Raw genomic sequence first — 15,388 nt, forward strand, 5'->3', positions numbered from 1 at the left:
TCAACATGTGAGGAAATGTATTGTAATTCTGTGATCTTGGGCTCACCGCATCAGTCAAACTATGGGCACCCCATAAGCCAGTGCTATTTGTGCAGCTAAAGAACGGTGCCGGAGCAGAGGTTAACCCGCATATGCTGTGTCCGAAGTGTACTTTCATGATGTGTGCAGGCATTGCCCAGCGCGGAGGTGCACTTACCTGGCAGATGACACGCTCCTGCAGTTTTTAATATGGTAATAACCAGGTGTTTGTGGTGGCAGGCGGTGAAGGACGGCTGTGTGTGCACACTGCCTTTGCACTGGTCGCCTCATGTTAACAAATCAGTTGTCATTCTAAATAAAATTCTAGGGTAGATGCAGTCTTTACTGCAACTCGCAATGACTGAGCCCCAGTGGTGATCGTTGGAAATATGGAAGCTGCAGAATATGAATTGACTAATGCACAGCAGGGCTGCTTCTGTTAGGCATTCGGATAATGAGGAGTATCAGAGACATTCTGCAGCACTGTTTGTGACTTTTGGAAATCACTTCCTCTTCTTAGCCCTCTACACAGCCTTTCATGAGATCCTCTGAGTGATCGCGCACCAGTAAACTCCGGTCTGCAGCGAATGGCAGAGTACCTTTTGCTGAACACTCTGCTCCAAGTGGAGTGGCAAGACTGCAAACTCCACCAGCGGAGTGGAGTTCACTGCCCACCCCTAATCTTGACAGTTGTAGCAGAGGTGTGTAGGAAGGTAGCCTCTTTCTAGCCTTGTTACCCCCACTTTTGGCCTGTTTGTGAGTATATGTCAGGGTGTTTTTACTGTCTCACTGTGATCCTGCTAGCCAGGGCCCAGTGCTCATAGTGGAAACAGTATGTTGTCAGTGTGTTTGATATGTGTCACTGGGACCCTACTAGCCAGGACCCCAGTGCTCATAAGTTTGTGGCCTATATGTGTTCCTTGTGTTGTGCCTAACTGTATCACTGAGGCTCTGCTAACCAGAACCTCAGTGTTTATGCTCTCTCTGCTTTTAAAATTGTCACTGCAGGCTAGTGACTAATTTTACCAATTCTGATTGGCACACTGGAACACCCTTATAATTCCCTATTATATGGTACCTAGGTACCCAGGGTATTGGGGTTCCAGGAGATCTCTATGGGCTGCAGCATTTCTTTTGCCACCCGTAGGGAGCTCAGACAATTCTTACACAGTACTGCCACTGCAGCCTGAGTGAAATAACGTCCACGTTATTTCACAGCCATTTACACTGCATTTAAGCAACTTATAAGTCACCGATATGTCTAACCTTCACTTAGTGAAGGTTAGGTGCAAAGTTACTCAGTGTGAGGGCACCCTGGCACTAGCCAAGGTGCCCCTACATTGTTCAGGGCAATTTCCCCGGACTTTGTGAGTGCGGGGACACCATTACACGCGTGCACTACATGTAGGTCAATACCTATATGTACTTTCACCATGGTAACTCCGAACATGGCCATGTAACATGTCTAGGATCATGGAATTGTCACCCCAATACCATTCTGGGGCAGCCCAGTCCCAGGAAGTCCCAGGAAGTACCAGGAAGGCAGAACAAAGGATTTCCTCCTAGAGAGGGTGTTACACCCCCTCCCTTGGAAATAGGTGTGAAGTGCCTGAGAGGAGTAGCCTCTCCTGTCCTCTGGAAATGCTTTGAAGGGCACAGATGGTGCCCTCCTTCCATAAGCCAGTCTACACCGGTTCAGGGATCCCCCCAGCCCTGCTCTGGCGTGAAACTGGACAAAGGAAAGGGGAGTGACCACTCCCCTGACCAGCACCTCGCAGGAGAGGTGTCCAGAGCTCCTCCAGTGTGTCCCAGACCTCTGCCATCTTGGATGCAAAGGTGTGATGGCACAATGGACACCTCTGAGTGGCCAGTGCCAGTAGGTGATGTCAGAAACCCCTCCTGATAGGTGCTTACCTTTCTCTGTAGCCAATCCTTCTCTGAGGGCTATTTAGGGTCTCTCTTGTGGATATCTCAACAGATAACGAATGCAAGAGCTCCCCAGAGTTCCTCTGCACTTCCCTCTTCGACTTCTGCCAAGGATCAACCGCTGACTGCTCCAGGACGCCTGCAAAACCGCTACAAAGTAGCAAGAAGACTACCAGCAACATTGTAGCGCCTCATCCTGACGGCTTTCTCGACTGTTTCCTGGTGGTGCATGCTCTGAGGGCTGTCTGCCTTCACCCTGCACTGGAAGCCAAGAAGAAATCTCCGTTGGGTTTACGGAATCTTCCCCCTGCCAACGCATGCTCCAAACATCTGCATCACCGGTCCTCTGGGTCCCCTCTCATCCTGACGAGCGTGGTCTCTGGAACACAGGAGCTGGGTCCAAGTGTCCCCAACAGTCCAGTGGCCCTTCTGTCCAAATTTGGTGGAGGTAAGTCCTTGCCTCCCCACGCCAGACAGTAATCCTGTGTACAGCATGAACTGCAGCTGCTCGGGCTTATGTGCAATTTTGCAAGACTTCCATTGTGCACAGCCTAGCCCAGCCAGCACTCTGTCCTACATTGCCCAACTCGCTGAGTTGGACTCCAACATCGTGGGACCTTCCTTTGTTGCTCTGAGTCGACCGTCGTCCTCAGATCTTCTAAGTGCCTGTTCAGGTGCTTCTGTGGGTGCTGCCTGCTTCTGTGTGGTCTCTCCGTGTTGCTGAGCACTCCCTCTGTCTCCTCCTCCAAAGGGTGAACTCCTGGTCTTTCTTGGGCTCTAGCAGTACCCAAAATCCTCAACCACAACTCTTGCAGCTAGCAAGGCTTCTTTGCAGTCTTTCTGCGTGAAAACAACTCTCCATCCTCCAGCACGCCATGGGACATCTTCTGACCAAAGGAAAAGTTCCTGGCATTTTCTGTTGTTGCAGAATCTTTGGCTTCTTCCACCCAGAGGCAGCCCTTTTGCAACTTCATCTGGGGTTTAGTGGGCTCCTGCCCCCACCCCCCCCTGGACACTTACGTGACTCTTGGACTTGGTCCCCTTCCTTTACAGGTCCTCAGGTCCAGGAATCCATCTTCAGTGCTTTGCAGTCAGTTGTTGTCCTTGCAGAATCCCCTATCTCGACTTTAATGTCATTCTGGGGTAGTAGGTTAACTTTACTCCTACTTTTCAGGGTCTTGAGGAGGGGTATCTTGGACACCCTTAGTGTTTTCTTACACTCCCAGCGACCCTCCACAATATAAATTAGCAACTTCGGAGTGGTGAAAATGATGCAACTGGCCAACTACAGCAGAATTGAGGATGGTTTGCGTAGAGGTATGCCTCTTCCCATTTACGGAGACATTCAGGCCTAGGGTCCATTTGTAGTTCGCATTCCACTTTTGGAGTATATGGTTTGTGTTGCCCCTAGGCCTATTGTCTCCTATTGTATTCTATTGTGTTCTACAGTGTTTGCACTACTTTTCTAACTGTTTACTTACCTGATTTGGTTTTTGTGTGTATATTTTGTGTATATTACTTACCTCCTAAGGGAGTATATCCTCTGAGATACCTTTGGCATATTGTCACTAAAATAAAGTACCTTTATTTTTAGTAACTCTGAGTATTGTGTTGTCTTATGATATAGTGCTAAGTGATATGAGTGGTATAGTAGGAGCTTTCCATGTCTCCTAGTTCAGCCTAAGCTGCTCTGCTATAACTACCTCTATCAGCCTAAACTGCTACAACACCTCTAATCTACAAATAAGGGATAACTGGACCTGGCACAAGGTGTAAGTACCAGAAGGTACCCACTATAAGCCAGGCCAGCCTCCTACATTGGTGATGCAGCGGTGGGACAAGTACTTGTAACTGCTTTACCACTTTGTCATTGGTGCTTTTTGTAGGAGGCTGGCCTGGCTTGTAGTGGGTACCAAGGGGTACTTACACTCTGTACCAGGTCCAGTTATCCCTTATTAGTGTAGAAGAGGTGTTTCTAGCATCTTAGGCCGATAGAAGGTAGCTATAGCAGAGCAGCTTAGGCTGAACGAGGAGACATGCAAAGCTCCTACTATACCACTGGTGTCATATGCACAATATCATAAGAAAATACAATGCACAGATATACTAAAAATAAAGGTACTTTATTTTTATGACAATATGCCAAAAGTATCTCAGTGAGTACCCTCAGTATGAGGATAGCAAATATACACAACATATATGTACACAATACCAAAAATATGCAGTAATAGCAATAGAAAACAGTGCAAACAATGTATAGTCACAATAGAATGCAATGGGGGCACATAGGGATAGGGGCAACACAAACCATATACTCTAGAAGTGGAATGCGAACCACGAATGGACCCCAAACCTATGTGACCTTGTAGAGGGTCGCTGGGACTGTAAGGAGACAGTGAGGGTTAGAAAAATAGCCCACCCCAAGACCCTGAAAAGTGGGTGCAAAGTGCACCTAAGTTCCCCAAAGAGCACAGAAGTCGTGATAGGGGAATTCTGCAAGGAAGACCAACACCAGCAATGCAACAACGATGGATTTCCTGACGAGAGTACCTGTGGAACAAGGGGACCAAGTCCAAGAGTCACGATCAAGTTGGGAATGGGCAGATGCCCAGGAAATGCCAGCTGTGGGTGCAAAGAAACTGCCACCGGATGGTAGAAGCTGTGGATTCTGCAAGAACGACAAGGGCTAGAAACTTCCCCTTTGGAGGACGGATGTCCCACGTCGTGAAGAGTCATGCAGAAAGACCGCAAACAAACCTTGCTAGCTGCAAGGGTCGCGGTTAGGGTTTTTGGATGCTACTGTGGCCCAGGAGGGACCAGGATGTCGCCAATTGCATGAGGAGACAGAGGGGGCGCCCCGCAAGACAAGGAGCCCTCTCAGAAGCAAGCAGCACCCGCAGAAGTGCCGGAACAGGCACTACGAAGTGGAGTGAACCGGAGCTCACCCGAAGTCACAAAAGAGGGTCCCACGACGCCGGAGGACAACTCAGCAGGTCGTGCACTGCAGGTTAGAGTGCCGGGGACCCAGGCTTGGCTGTGCACAAAGGAAATCCTGAAAGAGTGCACAGGAGCCGGAGCAGCTGCAAAACACGCGGTTCCCAGCAATGCAGTCTAGCGTGGGGAGGCAAGGACTTACCTCCACCAAACTTGGACTGAAGAGTCACTGGACTGTGGGAGTCACTTGGACAGAGTTGCTGAGTTCAAGGGACCTCGCTCGTCGTGCTGAGAGGAGACCCAGAGGACCGGTAATGCAGTTCTTTGGTGCCTGCGGTTGCAGGGGGAATATTCCGTCGACCCATGGCAGATTTCTTCGGAGCTTCTAGTGCAGAGAGGAGGCAGACTACCCTCACAGCATGCACCACCAGGAAAACAGTCGAGAAGGCGGCAGGATCAGCGTTACAAGGTCGCAGTAGTCGTCTTTGCTACTTTGTTGCAGTTTTGCAGGCTTCCAGCGCGGTCAGCAGTCGATTCCTTGGCAGAAGGTGAAGAGAGAGATGCAGAGGAACTCTGATGAGCTCTTGCATTCGTTATCTAAAGAATTCCCCAAAGCAGAGACCCTAAATAGCCAGAAAAGGAGGTTTAGCTACTTAGGAAGGAGGATAGGCTAGCAACAAAGGTAAGAGCCTATCAGAAGGAGTCTCTGACGTCACCTGCTGGCACTGGCCACTCAGAGCAGTCCAGTGTGCCAGCAGCACCTCTGTTTCCAAGATGGCAGAGGTCTGGAGCACACTGGAGGAGCTCTGGGCACCTCCCAGGGGAGGTGCAGGTCAGGGGAGTGGTCACTCCCCTTTCCTTTGTCCAGTTTCGCGCCAGAGCAGGGCTGGGGGATCCCTGAACTGGTGTAGACTGGATTATGCAGAGATGGGCACCATCTGTGCCCATCAAAGCATTTCCAGAGGCTGGGGGAGGCTACTCCTACCCAGCCCTGACACCTTTTTCCAAAGGGAGAGGGTGTAACACCCTCTCTCTGAGGAAGTCCTTTGTTCTGCCTTCCTGGGCCAAGCCTGGCTGGACCCCAGGGGGGCAGAAACCTGTCTGAGGGGTTGGCAGCAGCAGCAGCTGCAGTGAAACCCCGGGAAAGGTAGTTTGGCAGTACCCGGGTCTGAGCTAGAGACTCGGGGGATCATGGAATTGTCTCCCCAATGCCAGAATGGCATTGGGGTGACAATTCCATGATCTCAGACATGTTACATGGCCATGTTCGGAGTTACCATTGTGACGCTATACATATGTCGTGACATATGTATAGTGCACGTGTGTAATGGTGTCCCCGCACTCACAAAGTCCGGGGAATTTGCCCTGAACAATGTGGGAGCACCTTGGCTAGTGCCAGGGTGCCCACACACTAAGTAACTTAGCAACCAACCTTTACCAGGTAAAGGTTAGTCATATAGGTGACTTATAAGTTACTTAAGTGTAGTGGTAAATGGCTGTGAAATAACGTGGACTTTTTTCACTCAGGCTGCACTGGCAGGCCTGTGTAAGAATTGTCAGATCTCCCTATGGGTGGCACAAGAAATGCTGCAGCCCATAGGGGTCTCCTGGAACCCCAATACCCTGGGTACCTCAGTACCATATACTAGGGAATTATAAGGGTGTTCCAGTATGCCAATGTAAATTGGTGAAATTGGACACTAGCCTGTTAGTGACAATTTGGAAAGAAAATGAAAGAACATAACCACTGAGGTTCTGGATAGCAGAGCCTCAGTGAGACAGTTAGTCATAACACAGGTAACACATACAGGGCACACTTATGAGCACTGGGGCCCTGGCTGGCAGGGTCCCAGTGACACATACAACTAAAACAACATATATACAGTGAAATATGGGGGTAACATGCCAGGCAAGATGGTACTTTCCTACACATCCCCCCCCCAAACGAAGGACAATAAGACTAGCCATGGCCTGATGAGTCTTCATTGTCTAAGTGGAAATATCTGGAGAGTCCATCTGCATTGGAGTGGGTACTCCCAGGTCTATGTTTCACTGTATAGTCCATTCCTTGTAGGGATATGGACCACCTCAACAATTTAGGGTTTTCACCTTTCATTTGTTTTAGCCAAAGTAGAGGTTTGTGGTCTGTCTGAACAATGAAGTGAGTGCCAAACAGGTATGGCCTCAACTTCTTCAATGCCCAGACCACAGCAAAGGCCTCCCTCTCTGTGGCAGACCAACGCTTTTCTCTAGGGGTCAACCTCCTGCTGATAAAAGCAACATGTTGATCCTGGCCCTTAGAATTAAGTTGTGATAAGACTGCCCCTACCCCTAATTCAGATGCATCAGTTTGGACAATTAATTTTTTGGAGTAGCAGGGGCTTTTCAGGACAGGTGCAGAGCACATGGCCTGCTTCAGCTCCTCAAAAGCTTTCTGACAGTTTGCTGTCCATAATACCTTTTTAGGCATTTTCTTAGATGTGAGGTCATTAAGAGGGGCTGCAATGGAGCCATAGTTCTTTATGAACCTCCTATAGTACCCAGTGAGGCCCAAAAAGGCTCTCACCTGAGTCTGAGTTGTAGGGGGAACCCAATATATAATAGTTTGGATTTTCCCCTGAAGTGGTGCAATCTGTTCTCCACCTACAAGGTGTCCCAGATAAACCACTTTCCCCTGCCCTATCTGGCACTTTGAAGCCTTGATAGTGAGGCCTGCCTTCTGCAGGGCCTCCAAAACGTTCCATAGGTGGACCAGGTGATCATCCCAGCTGGAGCTAAAGACAGCTATATCATCTAGATATGCTGCACTAAAAGCTTCCTGCCCTTGCAGGACTGTGTTCACCAACCTTTGCAAAGTGGCAGGTGCATTTTTCAATCCAAAAGGCATTACTGTGAATTGGTAGTGCCCTCCAATGGTTAAAAATGCAGTTTTTGCTTTTGCATCCTCTGATAACTTGATCTGCCAATACCCTGCAGTCAAATCAAAGGTGCTTAGATACTAGGCAGATGCCAGTGTATCTATTAGCTCATCTGCCCTGGGTATAGGGTGAGCATCAGTTTTTGTTACTTGGTTGAGACCTCTGTAGTCAACACAAAATCTCATTTCCCTTTTACCATCTTTGGAATGAGGTTTTGGTACAAGTACCACAGGAGAGGCCCATGGACTTTCAGAGTGTTCAACCACTCCTAGTTCAAGCATTTTCTGCACCTCTTGTTTTATGCAGTCTCTGACATGGTCAGGCTGCCTATAGATCTTACTTTTAACAGGCAAGCTATCTCCAGTATCTATAGTGTGCTCACACCAAGAAATGGTGCCTGGCACAGTAGAAAAGAGTTCAGAAAACTGACCCAGGAGATTTATGCAGTGGTCTTTCTGCTCAGCAGTAAGACAATCTACCAAAACTACACCTTCCACTAGAGCATCTTGTTCTGTGGAAGAGAAGAGATCAGGGAGAGGGTCACTCTCTTCTTCCTGTCCCTCATCTGTTGCCATGAGCAGGGTGAGATCAGCCCTGTCATAGTAGGGTTTCAGGCGATTGACATGGAGCACCCTAAGGGGACTCCTGGCAGTGCCTAAGTCAACTAAGTAGGTGACTTCTCCCTTCTTTTCAACAATTATGTGGGGTCCACTCCATTTCTCTTGGAGTGCTCTTGGGGCCACAGGCTCCAAGACCCACACTTTCCGCCCTGGTTGGTACTGAACCAAAACAGCCTTCTGGTCATGCCATTGCTTTTGGAGCTCTTGGCTGGCCTGAAGGTTTTTACTGGCCTTTTTCATGTACTCAGCCATCCTAGATCTTAGGCCAAGTACATAGTCCACTATGTTTTGCTTAGGAGCTTTTAAAGGTTGTTCCCAACCCTCCTTTACAAGTGTTAGAGGACCTCTTACAGGGTGTCCAAATAGGAGTTCAAAGGGGCTGAAGCCCACTCCTTTTTGGGGTGCCTCCCTGTAAGCAAAAAGGAGGCAAGGTAACAGGATATCCCATCTCCTGCGGAGTTTTTCAGGGAGCCCCATTATCATTCCTTTGAGAGTTTTATTAAACCTCTCAACCAGTCCATTCGTTTGTGGATGATAGGGTGTAGTGAACTTGTATGTCACACCACATTCCTTCCACATGGCCTTTAAGTAAGCAGACATGAAATTTCTTCCCCTGTCTGATACCACCTCTTTTGGGAAGCCCACCCTGGAAAAGATTCCCAGGAGGGCCTTTGCCACTGCAGGAGCTGTAGTGGTCCTTAGAGGAATTGCGTCAGGATATCTGGTGTCATGGTCCACTACCACCAAGATAAACCTATTGCCTGAAGCAGTAGGCGGGTCAAGGGGGCCAACTATGTCAACCCCTACCCTTTCAAAAGGAACCCCAACCACAGGCAGTGGAATAAGGGGTGCCTTTGGAGTGTCACCTGTCTTGCCACTGACTTGACAGGTTTCACAGGACTTACAAAATTCCTTTGTGTCCTCTGACATTCTAGGCCAATGAAACAAGGGGACAAGCCTGTCCCAAGTTTTCATTTGCCCCAAATGTCCAGCTAAGGGAATGTCGTGGCCTGGAGTTAGGAGGAACTTTCTGTATTCCTGTGGAATCACCAATCTCCTGGCAGCTCCAGGTTTTGGATCCCTTGCTTCGGTATACAAAAGGTTGTCCTCCCAGTAAACTCTGTGTGAGTCACTGACATCCCCATTTGCTTGTTTGACAGCTTGCTGCCTTAGACCCTCTAGTGTGGGACAGGTATGCTGTGCCACACCCAGCTCCTCCCTGGCAGGCCCCCCTTCACCCAAAAGCTCAGCAGTGTCTGCTTCCAGCTCCTCTGGTGTAGGTTCTGCACAGGGTGGAAATTCTCCTTCCTCAGAAGTTGAATCCACTGTAGAGGGAGGGGTAGTAGGTAGTGTTTTACCTTTACTAACCCTAGCTTTAGGGAGCACTTGGTCCATTCTTCCAGGATCCAAGTCACCCTGTCCTTTTTGATTTTTGGCCTGAGCCCTGGTTAAAGCAAAAATATGCCCTGGAATGCCCAGCATTGCTGCATGAGCCTCCAACTCCACTTCTGCCCAAGCTGATGTCTCTAAATCGTTCCCTAGGAGACAGTCTACAGGTAAATCTGAGGCAACCACAACTTTCTTTGGACCAGTAACCCCCTACCAGTTGAGATTCACAACAGCCATGGGGTGGCTAAGAGTTTTGTTATGAGCATCAGTCACTTGGTACTGGTGACCAAGTAGGTGTTGTTCAGGGTGTACCAGTTTCTCTATTACCATGGTAACACTGGCACCTGTGTCCCTGTAGGCCTGAACCTCAACACCATTTATTAGGGGAAGTTGCTTGTACTTATCCATATTAAGGGGACAAGCAACCAAGGTGGCTAAATCAATAGCTCCCTCAGAGACTAACAAAGCCTCTGTGGTCTCCCTAACAAGACCAACCCCAACTAAATTACCAAAAGTGAGCCCAGCTACTCCCTTGGATTGGCTATTAGTAGGTTTGCTCCCGCCACCACTGCTATTACTAGGGGCACTAGGTGTAGCAGCAGGGGTTGTAGTGGTAGGAGGGTTGGTGCTTTTCTTTGGACAACTGGGATCTCTTGTCCAATGGCCTTTTATTTTACATAAATAGCACCATGGTTTCTTTTCTTTGTTTTGATTTGAAGAGGATTTGGGCCCACCACCCCCACCAGAGTGTTTTTGTGGGCCTGATGAAGACTCATTTTTAGATTTATCCCCACCCTTGCCAGAAGACTTACCATCCTTCTTCTTGCCATCCTTGTCACCCCCTGTATGAACGCTTCTGTTCACCCTTGTTCTGACCCATTTGTCTGCCTTCTTTCCCAATTCTTGGGGAGAGGTCAGATCAGAGTCTACCAGGTACTGGTGTAACAAATCAGACACACAATTATTAAGAATATGCTCTCTCAGGATTAAGTTATACAGGCTTTCATAGTCAGAAACTTTACTGCCATGTAACCACCGCTCCAAGGCCTTCACTGAATGGTCAACAAAGTCTACCCAGTCTTGTGAAGACTCCTTTTTGGTTTCTCTGAACTTCATCCCGTACTGTTCAGTGGTTAAGCCATAACAATCTAGGAGTGCATTCTTAAGAACTGTAAAATTATTGGCATCACTTTCCTTAACAGTAAGGAGCCTATCCCTACCCTTTCCACTGAAAGATAGCCATAGGATAGCAGCCCACTGCCTTTGAGGGACCTCCTGTACAACACAGGTCCTCTCAAGTGCAGCAAACCACTTGTTAATGTCATCCCCCTCCTTGTAAGGGGGAACTATCTTGTGCAGATTCCTAGAATCATGCTCTTTTGCAGGATGACTATTTGGAATACTGCTGCTGCCACCATGGGGTCCTAACCCCAACCTCTGCCTTTCTTTTTCCAGGTCAAATGCTTGTCTATCTAAATCCAGCTGTTGCTTCTTGAGCTTCAGCCTGGATTCTTCCACTCTCAATTTATTGAGCTCCCTTTCTAACATTCTGTCTTCAGGGAGGGTGGGTTGGGCATGCCTTGACACAGAAGAATGGTGTGAATGAACAGAGGGAGACCTGTCCCTAACACATGGCACTCTAACATTCTGGCCTACAGAAGTAACACTCCTATTGTGATGAGAAGTAACACTCTTACTGTGATGTGAAGTCACATTAGTACCAGCCATGCTAAGTGGCTTGCTAGCGGGCAGGCTGGGAAGGTTCCCTTCTAACTCTTTTACTAGGGGTGCCCCAGAATCGGAGTGGAAACCATCAGCTAATCTCTCAACAGAAGTGCCAACTAAGGTCTTATCTTGTTCAATGAGCATGTTAACTAACAGTTCTTTAGAGGTATTCTTCCCTACCCCTAAACCTCTTTCAATGCAGAGACTCCTTGCTCCTTTCCAGCTAAGGTGATCATAAGCAAGTTTGGTCAGATCAACAGTTTGGCCTGTACCAAACATTATAGAAACGGTTTAAGGGACAGTAAATGAAAGAAAACATTTTCAGAACATTTTAAGGAACAGAAAAAAACTTTTAAAACTTTTTAAGAACTTTTTGAAAGTTTAGAGGTACTTTTCAGCACTGAGCAAGAAGAGTAAGAGAAGAAAAGCAAAATGTTTTGGTTAGGTGTACATACACTGAACTTGTTTTGTATATTTTTCTCTTATGAAAAGTACAATATGACAAAGTGGTAAGTAGTTGCAAGTACTTATCCCACCGCTGCACAACCAATGTAGGAGGCTAGACTGGCTTGTAGTGGGTACCAAGGGGTACTTACACCTTGCACCAGGTCCAGGTATCCCTTATTAGTGTAGAGGGGTGTCTAGCAGCTTAGGCTGATAGAAAAGGTAGCTTAGCAGAGCAGCTTAGGCTGAACTAGGAGACGAGTGAAGCTCCTACAGTACCACTAGTGTCATATGCACAATATCATAAGAAAACACAATACACAGATATACTAAAAATAAAGGTACTTTATTTTTATGACAATATGCCAAAGTATCTCAGTGAGTACCCTCAGTATGCGGATAGCAAATATACACAAGATATATGTACACAATACCAAAATATGCAGTAATAGCAATACAAAACAGTGCAAACAATGTATAGTCACAATAGAATGCAATGGGGGCACATAGGGATAGGGGGCAACACAAACCATAAACTCTAGAAGTGGAATGCGAACCACAAATGGACCCCAAACCTATGTGACCTTGTAGAGGGTCGCTGGGACTGTAAGGAAACAGTTAGGGTTAGAAAAATAGCCCCCCCCAAGACCCTGAAAAGTGGGTGCAAAGTGCACCTAAGTTCCCCAAAGAGCACAGAAGTCGTGATAGGGGAATTCTGCAAGGAAGACCAACACCAGCAATGCAACAACGATGGATTTCCTGACGACAGAACCTGTGGAACAAGGGGACCAAGTCCAAGAGTCACGATCAAGTCGGGAGTGGGCAGATGCCCAGGAAATGCCAGCTGTGGGTGCAAAGAAGCTGCCATCAGATGGTAGAAGCTGTGGATTCTGCAAGAACGACAAGGGCTAGAAACTTCCCCTTTGGGGGATGGATGTCCACGTCGTGAAGAAGCTTGCAGAGGTGTTCCCATGCAGAAAGACCGCAAACAAGCCTTGCTAGCTGCAAGGCTCACGGTTAGGGTTTTTGGATGCTGCTGTGGCCCAGGAGGGACCAGGATGTCACCACTTGGATGAGGAGACAGAGGGGGCGCCCAGCAAAACAAGGAGCCCTCACAGGAGCAGGCAGCACCCGCAGAAGTGCCGGAACAGGCACTACGAAGAAGAGTGAACCAGAGCTCACCCGAAGACATAAAAGGGAGTCCCACGATGCCGGAGGACAACACAGGAGGTTGTGCACTGCAGGTTAGAGTGTCAGGGACCCGGGCTTGGCTGTGCATGAAGGAAATCCTGGAAGAGTGCACAGGAGCTGGAGCAGCTGCAAATCACGTGGTACCCAGCAATGCAGTCTAGCGTGGGGAGGCAAGGACTTACCTCCACCAAACTTGGACTGAAGAGTCACTGGACTGTGGGAGTCACTTGGACAGAGTTGCTGAGTTCTAGGGACCACGCTCGTCGTGGTGAGAGGGGACCCAGAGGACCGGTGATGCAGTCTTTTGTTGCCTGCGGTTGCAGGAGGAAGATTCCGTCGACCCACAGGAGATTTCTTCAGACCTCCTAGTGCAGAGAGGAGACAGGCTACCCCCAGAGCATGCACCACCAGGAAAACAGTCGAGAAGGCGGCAGGATCAGCGATACAAGGTTGCAGTAGTCGTCATTGCTACTTTGTTGCGGTTTTGCAGGCGTCCTGAGCAGTCAGCGGTCGATCCTTTGGCAGAAGGTGAAGAGAGAGATGCAGAGGAACTCTGATGAGCTCTTGTATTCGTTATCTAAAGAATTCCCCAAAGCAAGACCCTAAATAGCCAGAAAAGGAGGTTTGGCTACCTAGGAAGGAGGATAGGCTACTAACACAGGTAAGGGCCTATCAGAAGGAGTCTCTGACGTCACCTGCTGGCACTGGCCACTCAGAGCAGTCCAGTGTGCCAGCAGCACCTCTGTTTCCAAGATGGCAGAGTTCTGGAGCACACTGGAGGAGCTCTGGGCACCTCCCCTGGGAGGTGCAGGTCAGGGGAGTGGTCACTCCCCTTTCCTTTGTCCAGTTTCACGCCAGAGCAGGGCTGGGGGATCCCTGAACCGGTGTAGACTGGCTTATGCAGAGACGGGCACCATCTGTGCCCATCAAAGCATTTCCAGAGGCTGGGGGAGGCTACTCCTCCCCAGCCCTGACACCTTTTTCCAAAGGGAGAGGGTGTAACACCCTCCCTTTGAGGAAGTCCTTTGTTCTGCCTTCCTGGGCCAAGCCTGGCTGGACCCCAGGAGGGCAGAAACCTGTCTGAGGGGTTGGCAGCAGCAGCAGCTGCAGTGAAACCCCGGGAAAGGTAGTTTGGCAGTACCCGGGTCTGTGCTAGAGACTCGGGGGATCATGGAATTGTCTCCCCAATGCCAGAATGGCATTGGGGTGACAATTCCATGATCTTAGACATGTTACATGGCCATGTTCGGAGTTACCATTGTGACGCTCTACATAGGTAGTGACCTATGTCCAGTGCACGCGTGTAATGGTGTCCCCGCACTCACAAAGTCCGGGGAATTTGCCCTGAACGATGTGGGGGCACCTTGGCTAGTGCCAGGGTGCCCACACACTAAGTAACTTAGCCCCCAACCTTTACCAGGTAAAGGTTAGACATATAGGTGACTTATAAGTTAATTAAGTGCAGTGGTAAATGGCTGTGAAATAACGTGGACGTTATTTCACTCAGGCTGCAGTGGCAGGCCTGTGTAAGAATTGTCAGAGCTCCCTGTGGGTGGCAAAAGAAATGCTGCAGCCCATAGGGATCTCCTGGAACTCCAATACCCTGGGTACCTCAGTACCATATACTAGGGAATTATAAGGGTGTTCCAGTATGCCAATGTGAATTGATAAAATTGGTCACTAGCCTGTTAGCGACAATTTGGAAAGAGAGAGCATAACTACTGAGGTTCTGGTTAGCAGAGCCTCAGTGAGACAGTTAGGTATCACACAGGGAACACATACAGATAGGTACAAACTTATGAGCACTGGGGTCCTGGCTAGCTGGATCCCAGTGACACATAACAAACATACTGAAAACATAGGATTTTCACTATGAGCACTGGGCCCTGGCTAGCAGGATCCCAGTGAGACAGTGAAAACGCCCTGACATATGCTCACAAACAGGCCAAAAGTGGGGGTAACAAGGCTAGAAAGAGGCTACTTTCTCACACTTTTCATAAGAAAAACATATACCAAATACTTCAAGATATACACATTGAACTACACAGTTTAACTTTCCTTCTCTAAAACTTTCTACAAAGTTTCTGAAAACTTTTTAAAGTTTTTAAAAGTTTGAAACAGTTTTTTCTCTGTTCTTTTAAAAGTTCCAAAAACTTTTTCTCTCTCTGTCCTAAACCTTTTCTATCATGTCTGCAGTAGAGCATACTCCCACAGTTGTTCAGG

Source organism: Pleurodeles waltl, chromosome 3_1, assembly GCF_031143425.1.
Source record: "Pleurodeles waltl isolate 20211129_DDA chromosome 3_1, aPleWal1.hap1.20221129, whole genome shotgun sequence".
Classification (NCBI taxonomy): domain Eukaryota; kingdom Metazoa; phylum Chordata; class Amphibia; order Caudata; family Salamandridae; genus Pleurodeles; species Pleurodeles waltl.